At 39.4% G+C, this 11475-nt stretch overlaps 1 long non-coding RNA gene across 1 annotated transcript; it reads right to left on the bottom strand.

The window, feature by feature from the left end:
• Window positions 1-8713: 8713 nt before the first annotated feature.
• On the bottom strand, window positions 8714-10099 carry LOC109121806 (uncharacterized). Its single transcript, XR_002029064.2, has 3 exons — window positions 9952-10099; window positions 9608-9843; window positions 8714-9512 (listed from the first exon to the last, which is right to left on the bottom strand). It is a non-coding gene; the product is annotated as an uncharacterized LOC109121806 (long non-coding RNA).
• Between the last annotated feature and the right edge of the window lie 1376 nt (window positions 10100-11475).

Genomic DNA, 11475 nt, shown 5'->3' with positions numbered 1-11475 from the left:
CTTTAGCACATGTCTTTAAGTTCGTTTTCAGTGCTCCAAAATAGTTCCTTGGTGGCCCATGGCTACTCATACCACTTACCTTTTTCTGAGTCACATCGAAGACTTTGGTTGAGGGATTATTTGATTCCTTATTGTGACCCTTGGCAGCCCTAACTTAGACTTAGGTTTTTCTTGTTTTTCTTTAGGATAGCTTTTAGATACACTTGGCCCATTAGGCACCACTCTAGGCCCACTTAGTCTCATCATAGGCCCGTTTAGGCACACTTGGCCCATTTGGACATTTTTAGTGTGACTTGTATGACTTGCATGGTTACATGGCTTTTGGGCTCGGCTTTTGTTTATCGGTTTATTTTTATTTTATTTTATTTTATTTTTAGTTTTAGTTTTATGATTATCATTCACTTTTTATTGGTTATCTTCCTCTTTATATTATCTTCCTTAACTTATTTATTTATTTATTATTTATTTTTGTTTATTTATTTATTTATTTTTACTGTTTCCTAATTTATTTACTTGTTTATCTATTCATTCAATTATTTAACTTCAAAAATTCCACGTTTTTTTGCAAGGAAACTTACTATTGGAGTTTAAGGAAGGTGGGACTCTCCTTGGAAGGTTTTGGAGAGGAATTTGAAATTGTGAAGATTACTTTTGAATTGGAAGATTTAAAAAAGGATAAGGAGAAAGGAAGAGGGGATTCAGGGATCGTCGGGAGGAGAAGCACAAAGGAATTGGAGAAGAGAGCAATTGCAACCAAGGCTGCCCAGGTATGATTCTCGCCACTCTCGGAATTCTTACCCATACTTGATTTTTTCGTGTGTTCGATTCCTGAATATTCAATTGTTTTGTTGATTTTTGTGTGGACGAAAAGGGCCATAATTTGCTTTGTTGAGATTGGTTACTTGCCTGTTTGCCTTGTTTTGATTTTGGATGTCATTAATGTCTTCGGAAGCATATAACTCCATGCATGTTCCCACTAACCTGAGCCTATTGAAAAATCATGAGGTGTGGTTTTATTTTCTTTGAATCTTCCATGTCTGTTTTCCCATCATTTCTGCTATTCTCTACCATATTCGTTTTTGTTTTTCTTCCTACCCGTCACATAGCCATCAACTCTTCATATGGGGGTGACTCTAAGGTTTGGGAAGGCAGTCATAAGTTTTAGCACAGGCATTAAACGCTCCAAAATTCTGGAATTGCTATCACAACAAGGGGTCTCGAGAGGGTTGTCCAAGTGGCTTATCGGCTGTTTATGCACCCATTAAATCTGGGTACTGTAATACAGCTTTGAAAGTTGATACAGAGATCAGAGATGTGGCTCCTCCGGATCCGAATATTCCAAGGTTTATATGTTTATGTGCTCGCTAAGCTTGGTTACAATGATGTAAGTTTTTGGGTTGATGTGGTGGTTAGAGATGTGGCTTCTAGAAATTTGATTACTCCAGGGTATCTACACGAAAGGAAGAGTGAGGAGCATGGGGGTTGTTTGAAGAAATGCCTACGAGAAGGAGCCTGATTCCACCATTGAGAAAAATCTATAGTTTTATAAGGGTGTTGTTCAGAAGCGTGCTGTTATCACGAAACAGGGGGGAGAAATCCATAGATTCGACAAAGAGAGAAAAACAGAGAACGCGCAACGAGAGGAAAGAAATAGATGGGCAGATTCAAGTTTGGGAGCAAATTTCTCGGTTCAAGAAAGGTGTAGTGACCGGAAACCTAGCAATTGGAGAAGAGATCATGCAGCCACAGTTTCGTGAAGGCAAAAAGATACAACATGGGTGAGAATCTCTAAATTGTTTTCTGCGGAAGTACCAGGGGTTCAAGTAAAATTAGAAAGATAAGCAGTTCTGGGTTCCTAGCCATCATCTGCCCTTGCTTATGTCTTAATCATACTTTGTCTCTATGCTTTTCCGCAACGTCAAATTCTGCTGCCTTTCTTAATGGTAGTTTGGAGTTGCTTGGGTTCAGGGATCTGCACTTGTTCTGGCTGTTTAACTTGATGATAGATACTATGAAGAACATAATTTAAACAGTGGAGGATCTTGTCAGATGGGGGTGTATACAGGATGTTTTGGACATCACAGCAACAGGGGTTGCAGATTATGCAGTTAGAAGTGTCATGACCTGTGACGTTTTTTTTTTAACGCCATGATAGAGAGTAAGATCCCTTTATTTGTGAACGTGGGAGCATTGGATATGGTGAATTCTGAAGCCAAGATTACCATTCTCATTTACTGAAAAGAAATATTCATGTACACAATGAGCAAGTGTTTCTTGTTCGAATTACGGTGGATGAAAATGAGAAATTCATTGGCTTTATAGCAAATAGCTATGAGTTCAGATCTGAAGCCCTTCAGTCACCTGCAGTAACCGTTCAGAATGCTGTTGGCCCAACACCTTTGAGACTCCTCATGCTTTCTCAGAAACCTAGTTTGCTTGGGTTTCCTATCAAGAGATATTTCAGCTATTTTGAACCTGATGCTGACATAAAGAGAAGACTCCTTATTATGAAGCAGCGGTGTGAAGCAGCAGTTTCTTTAAAAAAAAAAACAAATCATGAAAACTCTGAGTTGAGATTCAGCATCATTTCAGACCTACAATTGGGGAAAGGCTCTGCTATTTCACTATGATTTCATATTCAACGCACTGAAGGACCTCTTTAATCTCCCTGATCTCCTTCGCGTTTCTCGAGGAGGCTCGTTAGGATTTCACTAGGAGATCTAAACAACATGTTGAGCTGGAAAGACAAATTGGGAAGAGAATCATTTAATTAGGATGCTCAATAAGAAAGGGGGTGGTTGCTGCTTTATGCTATCATATCTGGTTCTCACAGGCATATTGGTTGCCTGTTCAAAGATCTTCCAACTCTTTTCAATTCCATAGAGGATTCCTTGTGGTTCAAATTGACAGCTGCTCAATCAAAGATCTCCAATTCTTCTGATCACTAGAGAATACGAAAGTTCTCAAGTTACCCTGATGTTGTTCGCTGTATGATCTCTGCTGATGATGGGGAGTACATCGTCTCATTTGCTATTGGTAAAAGATTTATTGCAGTTTGAAGTATTGACGGTATAAAAAAATAGTCAACTGGCTGCGTTCTTAGCTATTTCTGAACGGGACACCCTGCTATCCTCTTAGATAGCAGGCGTATTGATAAATTGGATACAGATAAGTAAGGCTTATATGCCTTGGCCATTTCTGAAATTGGTGTTTGTTATGCAAAGAATATGGAGGCCTTATATAATACAAAAACCCAATAAAGGCCACTCTTCCAGTCTCTAAAAGTGAGAAAACTGCAGGTATTCGATGTCCAGAGTTGTCAACTAATCGAGAAAGTTCCATAATGAGTTTCTAAACTAATCTGTTCGATTTGCCTAAATACGCCGCACAGCAGTTTAGAGGATGGAATTAAAATTTTTATGCCCCTAGTTGCAGTAGCAGTTCTGGTAATACTCAAACTCAGAGCATCACGGGATATGACAGGATGGCTGGGATGGCGATTGAAAGGCTCTTGGCATCCAGAGATTCCTTAAGTAGCAGTGGAAGTTTACTACTAGTGCAACCATGATTGAAGTTACAGCTCCATGTGTATATGCTGTCAAAAGAAGAAGGATACGAGACTCTGATTTTCCATACCACTGGAATAGGTGGAAGGGCTATCGAGGATCTTTGATCAAATCAGTCCAGAAATCAATCCTAATCAGAGGATGCATACTGATAGAGATCAGGGAGGGTATCTGTTTACTAGGACACTGTTCAGACTTGAATTTACTGACATATACGCCAAAGGCCCTTCTTGAGGCAGGCATGATGGAGTTTAAGAAAATGGAAAAGGCCAGATTACTCCTACAGAATTGGACAATAGCAGGAAGAAGAACCTGGGCTCATAATTTTTTGTAAGCAATAGTACCATGTCAACTGATGACACTTCACCCAACAGGTTTTCCTCTGAACAGCGTGATCAGAAGACAAGAAAATTTGGAACTAGTGAGTAAAGTTGAAAGCATGGGACCTGTAAGTTATGGATCACACATGCTTGATCAGAAGGATGTTTTGTCCCCTGTTTATCTGGTTGGAAATATTCTTAAGGGAAGGAATCTACGCTTGGAGATTTCAACTAGGGTGGCAAATGGACCAAGCAGACTTCTTAGATTAAGGCGAAATTCTTTCATATTCAGGACTACTTGCATTTTGTACATTCAGTAATGACTTGCTCAAACGATGAGATAACAACGGAAGATGCGAAAGTTGCTGGTGTAAAAAGCAAGCAATTTTCTGTGGTCATTGATACTATTTTTGTGGGGAGCTCAGCATTCGATACTTTATCCTCTGCTCCAAGTTTCCCTTCTGGTAAAAATGCATCATTGGTGACCAGCAGTGAAGGCAGAAGAAGAGAAACCCTTGGCAGGCCCAAACTCAATAAAAGAGCATCAGAAGAAGACTAGAAAGAAAGGACACCCCCAATCACAACAGTAGAAAATATGAGGGCTTATCAACATCAGCTATTGTTTTGAAGTCTGAGCTTATGTATGCTCCCATGTTGGAGAATGGGTCCGAGTTACAGGCTTCTCTGGACGCATGCTCTGCTTCAGTTCAGGAATTTCAGATTCCTCCTAAAGCTTTCCTTGGATTGCATTCATATTGCCCCATTCATTTTGATTCTTTCCACGCTGTGCTTGTTGGTATAAGCTTACATATTCCTCTATTGAGAGCTGCTATTCATGCGCCTTCATCGAAAGTACCCAACAATTTTCATGCTACTGAAGACGTTGCTGGAGAGAATCTTGACGGATCAATTCAAGTCTTTAAAGCATCATTTGCTGTCAGTGACAGACTTCTTGAAGAGCCCCAGAAACTTAGCAAAACGATTAATCAGACGATTGATTCAAGTGATTTCATTTCCAAACTGAATGATACAAGGATGGTTATGTTCCATATCATTTTGCCAGAATCAAATTGTGCCAGGGAGCTTCATGGAACTATTTTCTGCAAATTTGAAAAGCGAGTAGAGAAATGCATACTTATAGCAGGATTTGCTAATAAATTGCAACAAGTTATCAATGGGGATATGCCTACTGTTTGTACAGACATGGAGCATTCAAGATACTATTCAGAAAAGAACTGGGCTTCCATTTTTAGAACAAGTTTACTTTCCTGTAAGGGCTCGGTGTGGAAAATGACTGATGATATTTTACCAGATGTAATTAAATCCTTTGTTTCATTTAACTCGGAAGTAACGGGTGTATCTGGATCCCTCTCACAAATCCGAGGGTCTATTGATATGACACCGGAACAGCTTGTTGAGGTTGAAATCGAGATAGCTTCTTTAGTAGACCTGGAGTAGAATTACTTTCTTAAGATTGGCGTCATTACTGAGCAATAATTGGCTCTTGAAGAGGCTGCTTTGAAGGGTAGGGATCATCTTTCTTAGAAAAAGGTAGAAGAGTTAGCTTCCCAAGAAAAAGCTTGTAAGGCACAGCTGGACCAACTCCATCAAACATGGAATCAGAATGACCGCTTGAGAGAGCCATGGGATGGGCCTGCGGTGGCCCAAATTCCAGTGCAACTGGAAATACCTTGACTAAGAGTTCTGGAATTCCTACTGAATTCAACGATCACCTTACAAGGCGAAGACAATTATTATGGGAAGTTCGAGAGAAGGCATTCGATATGATCAAAATTTGTGTTTGAAGCATCAAGAGATGGCATCTTTGAGATTCCTGGCGGTAATGGCAGTACATGGCAGCAAGTTTACTCCAATGCACTAACAAGACTAGATGTCACTTATCATTCATTTATACGTACTAAGCAAGAATGAAAACCTACACAAAGCAGTGTGGAAGCTGCTTCGAATGGCTTGTATACCGCAAACAATGAACTCTGCATTGCTCCTGTTAAAGCAAAGTCGGCATCAGTTGATTTACAAAGCACTGTTCTTGCGGTGAGGGATTGTGCCTATGAAGCCAGTGTTGCTCTCTCTACTTTTAGTCGTGTTATGAGGGGCCATACTGCTTTGACTTCTGAATGTGGTTCCACGTTTGAAGAGGTTCTGGTAATTACTGAAGGTCTCTATGATGTTCATAGTTTAGGGAAGGATGCTGCTGCAGTACACCATTCTCTCATGGAAGATCTTTCAAAGGCAAATATGGTCCTTCTTCCACTTGAATCAGTGTTGACTAAGGATGCAACAGTTAAGACTGATGCTATGACTCGAGAAAGAGAGACCAAGCTGGAAATATTCCCCATTCATGGTCAAGCCATTTACCAGTCCTGTTGTTTAAGGATTAGAGAAGCTTGTCCGACTTTGAAACCCTTGGTACCATTACTTACATTCTCCATGAAGGAACTCTATTCTATGTTAACCAGACCGACACGAATTGCAAATCTACATGTTGGGAATCTTCATAAAGCGCTTGAAGAACTAGAAGCAAGACAAACAACCACCACTGGTAGTAAGATCCTTGAACATGAATCCTTGGAGCCACAACTTAAGATATCTTGTAGTGCTACCGATGTCGGGAAAGTGATCTTTAGTAGATCCTCGCTATCGTCAAGACAGTTTTAATGGCCACATCAACAATGCTAAACAGAAATGAGAGTCTACTTCAAACATGGGAGTATTCTGATTCAGAAATTGAAGTCTTTGCTACAACTACATCTTTAGATAATAGAAGTGGGTCATATAAATAATAATCAGTGAAACTTCTTCATGCGAGCTGCAGATGATCAGTTAGTACTAGAAAATAGATAAAAGATAAGGTTCATGATGAGTTAGAAAACACAGTCCCGAACTACAGAAAAATTCAGAAGTGAACCGTGAGAGAATTGATGAATCAGATGAACTTTTGAGTGAAGACTTGAAGCTCAAAAATGAATGACAGTACGGGATATCCAATAGTACTCTGCAAAGGTCTCCTCATGTGTCCACCAACAGTGCAAACTTGATCATAACCCCCGACCTCACTCCAACATGGTCACTTTGCCTCACGTCGTACTCCTCCTATTGTTTCTTCTTTTTTTTTATTTTTTATTTTTTTTTTATGATCTTATACGTCTTAAAGTCGGATTTCAAAACCTTTTTCTATCAAAAATAAATTTGGTTTTCTCTAAGGTTCCTTAGAAGCTTTTAGGTACAAAATCCAGATTTTAACATGCAATTTGCTGCCACTTTATTTCGGGCATGCACTTTTAATGTTTTCTTTGATTTTTAACTATTTTTGTGATTTTCTCGATTTTCAACAAGCATGAATAAACTTTCATAATTCCAAACAATGGAATTCATGAAATCAATTCATGCGAAATTAATTAAGGCTTTGGTGGGGGCCCGACATTCATGATACCTTCTTCAATATTGTTTGCTTGATATGTTGATTTTTTTTATTCTTCTTGATGATATACATGAATTTGAATTCGTTTTATATTTTGAGATACTCTTGTTCCCATAGACGTGTGGATGCTCGCTAATCAGGTACGCCCTTTTTACCCCACAACCCTAAAATTCTATGAATGTGTATGATCTCATGAGATATGATCGTGTTTGATGCCATGCTTGATTGTCTTGATGCTTGCTTGATCATCTTTGATAAAATACATATAATGTGTCACATTTCCATACTAATCTCTTATGTTTTATGATAGCGCTTGGGAAGCCGTCCAGGTATGCATTTTTAACTCTCCTTAATTGTGATTTGATCTTGTTTGATATGCTATGTTTTTGGAATCACCTAGCCTACTTAGGTATCCATGATCAACCATTTAATTGTCACGCTTCCCTTAACTTAGTCAGTAGAGACCTCTTTAGGGCTTAGAGGGGTGCTACCTCCTAGAGGTACCTTCCCAATAAGTAACCTGATCCCCGGACCTAGACTCGGGTTTCTCAAAGACATGCTTTTTCCAAAACTATGGAGTCACTTTTTAGGGTTTTTCTTTCTTGTTTTATTTTCCCTTTAAAATAAAAATAAAATAGGTGGCGACTCCAACTTTTTTAAAATTAATTTTTCACAAATAAAAAGCGAGTCTCGCCGATCGAGTGGGGGCGCACGTGAAAAATGCGGGTCCACAGGTACTACCTTAATGGTCTTCAGGTACTACCTTAATGTACCTCAGGTACTACCTTAATGCACCTGCGAGAAATGTAGCCATTCTGTGACTTCAGATTTTTATTAGTTAATTTCATTACCTATTGCAACATGACACTACCTTAAACCATATTCGATAAATTTTGCTCTCGCGACAATTTTTCTACCTCAGTATTTATTTAGTCATACTGTTGTTTTCTCATTTTTCTAGTTATGTTAAGTTACGATGGTTTTGGTTGGATACGGAAGGTGATCATGTGAAGCAAATATTTATTGGTTTTCTACCACATTTATTTTTTCTATAACAACCTGTACATGGTTTGAAGCACAAAATTAGCAAAATGCACAATCATTTAAGAACCCTGAGTAGCCATTGCCAATGAGGATGCGCAATAGTCCTAAACCCTGGTAGATCAGGATTTGAAGGGCGTCATTGCAAACTATTGGTATACCAGCAAACTGTTTCTAATGTAGTAAATCAAACCAAACAAACCTCCTAACTTACCAATAACATTAACAGAAGATGCTATGTAAAAGCTTACACAATAACTAAATATGAAAGGAAAGCCGTCAAACAATTTACTAATGTGAGTATAGAAGGATAAACTGAAACTGCATCAATGTATAAACAAATAGGTTCCAGTCTATGTTTGTTGTTCTCTTATGAAATTAGTACCATACCCCATAATAAACCTATCACTTTGGATCACATCTTACAATCACAGTTGTTGTCCAATCAGTCGCCAATACAACACTTACCAACACCCTTAACTATAATAAAAGAACAAATACTGAGTGTTGTCCATGTTCCTACTCCCTTCCTTTACAATATTGAAGGAAAAATGAACAGCCCTATTACACTGCTGTTACTGCATCCCATATGCTCCAGCAGCAGCATCACCAGGTACTCTTCCTTTCCCTTACATGTTGGCCATTCTTGTACATAAAGTCCTCATATTCAGCATAACCCAACTGCCACTTTACAATGGGATGTGGAATACTTCATCAGATACATCACATATAGAACATAAATAATGGTTTTACAATTGGAACAAATCACATCAGCACACAACATGATATGAATTAATAAATTTTGGACAAACTACAATCAACCCTTGGTCATTTTGGTACGTAGCAGCAGATAGGAAGAAACTTATCATGAACTATGAAGTCACAAATGACATGCGGCCATCATTGTATCTCTGACACTGTTGCATTCATTGAGCACTAGTTGCAGCAGTAGTTGGAGTCTGTACATGTTCGTCTTGTCCTACGGAAATGGGAAAAAATTATTCCATGCGGTTGGGAAAAAAACAAAGAAAAACAGTCCAAGTTTGACAGTGTAAACCAACTCTAACCTCTGCCACTAAAGTAGTTAAGGTCGCCCCATTCCAAAATTCCATGAACTTTATAACGAGGACACCACAATCGGACCTATAACACATCAGAAATGTGTTAGATGATAGAAATCTGATCAATCAAATTATTTAGGAAATGTTTGTTTTCGTTGGAATATCTGAATACTTTACCCATTCAGCTGTTGGAGAAGGTGTGGTTGGACATGCACAAAACTTGAGACATCCGCATCCATATGGATTCTATATGCATGCAGTGCTTTGTGGAGTGCCATTGATAATCGTCGCGTTGCAGCACTAATGTTGTTGCCCCGCCTTAGGGGCAATGACGAAAGTATCTCAACTCTTCCAGCTGCAAAATTAACAACATGCACGTGCTAGTGATTATTCTCGCAAACCGGGATGAACATCTGCATAACAATTCAAGAGTTATTAGCTTTTATGTCATTACTTTATAGTCATTCCCAATACCCTTGCATTTATTACTATGGAATTGAACTTTAGCTATGTTCATTTACCATGTCACATGAACTAAGATCATGGCCCAATGTGTCAGGATCCAGATACATAGCGCATCTTTCCAGGATGACTTGCGTGGTTACATTAGATTTGAGGTTGCTCAGAACAACCTGTTCAAGGGTGAGGTGAATCAATACAATCATCAACATCTACTCTTCTAGTTTCATACCAAGTGAATTTAGGATATTAGAGGGCTCACCGAGAACGAAGGCCCAAAAAAGTGTGCGCGAGCTGGTGGTGCTTGTTGTCCATTCATCATGAGAGAGACAATCGCAACAATCTACCAAAGTTGTGTAAAATAACATATTTTACAACCTCCATCAACACTTTATCGATTCATATGACTTATTAATTGTGAATTTAGTAATGCATAAGGATAAGTAACCTACCATTGAATTAACCCACCGTCTTGCATTTAGACAAGAAAGTTCCTCCCGTGTAATGTACATCCCATACATGTCACACAAAATCTCAATACAATGACATGAAAGTAAATTTGTCATGATGATGTAGAGTTATTGACCTATAAAATGATTCTAAGAATGAGTTTTAGAAATCTTAAGTGTACCTAGGATCACCCATTTCAGCCAAAGCATAATCTGCTACTACCCGATCTGCATAAGGTATTTTTGGGAATTGTTTAACACATTGGGCAACAAACGGACTTTTGCAAGCGGGAGGACGCTTGAAAATCCTCTTAGTGGTCCGCTTATATCTCTTAATCGATGAAGGTTTAGGGGCTTGGCTGCCACTCCCACCTGCGCCTTCACCTTCTTCCGCATCCTCTACTGTCACTACTGTCACTTCAGCTGGAAGGGATGCCTCTGCCTGAGACTGTGGGACCAGTGGCTCGGAACAAGTGGGAGCTGGTGATGGTCCCATTCCAACTGGCGAATGGGGGGTTGGTACGAGGCTGTCTTCTGGTTCAATTTCCTCAACTGATGGCTGCCTCACTGGTGTTGGCCGCATTGGTTGATCTTTAGTGTGGTGCTCTGCTGATGGGCAAGGGACGGAAGAATTCCCCTTTGATCCACTGGGCCGGCAATGTAATGCACCCACATCCAACACCAAAGACAAAGCTAATCTAAGCATAGTCTCTTATGTCTCACTGATGCGGGCTTCAATAACCTATTATAAAGTGGAACAACAAATATTATAAGCATAGTATTGTATGGAGTCTGTATGGAACAACATGTATGAGTGGTTAGTGGCTATGCAATACCTCTATAGCATCGTCACCGACTGTGGAGGTCGAGGCTACTGATGGTAACTGCATGTGAGGTGTGCTTTGTGGCTGCTCCTGTGCCTACACAATGCACCATCAGTTGAATTAGAGAAGCAACAAATTGGGACTGACTTGAATAAGCTACTATGGTCATTTAACCAATACAAAAAGATATGTTCATTTATAGCATACATCCACATGCCCATATCCACCGAAAGTTGATATTTCAGCCACTAAGAGGCGCTTTATAACATCGTCACTCCATGCGGCAGCAAGCGGCTGGGTCACCTCAACAATA

The sequence above is a fragment of the Vitis vinifera genome, chromosome 19 (assembly GCF_030704535.1).
Source record: "Vitis vinifera cultivar Pinot Noir 40024 chromosome 19, ASM3070453v1".
NCBI classification, from domain to species: domain Eukaryota; kingdom Viridiplantae; phylum Streptophyta; class Magnoliopsida; order Vitales; family Vitaceae; genus Vitis; species Vitis vinifera.
The sequence above is the reverse complement of the archived record's forward strand: the minus strand, read 5'-3'. Positions and strand labels throughout refer to the sequence as shown.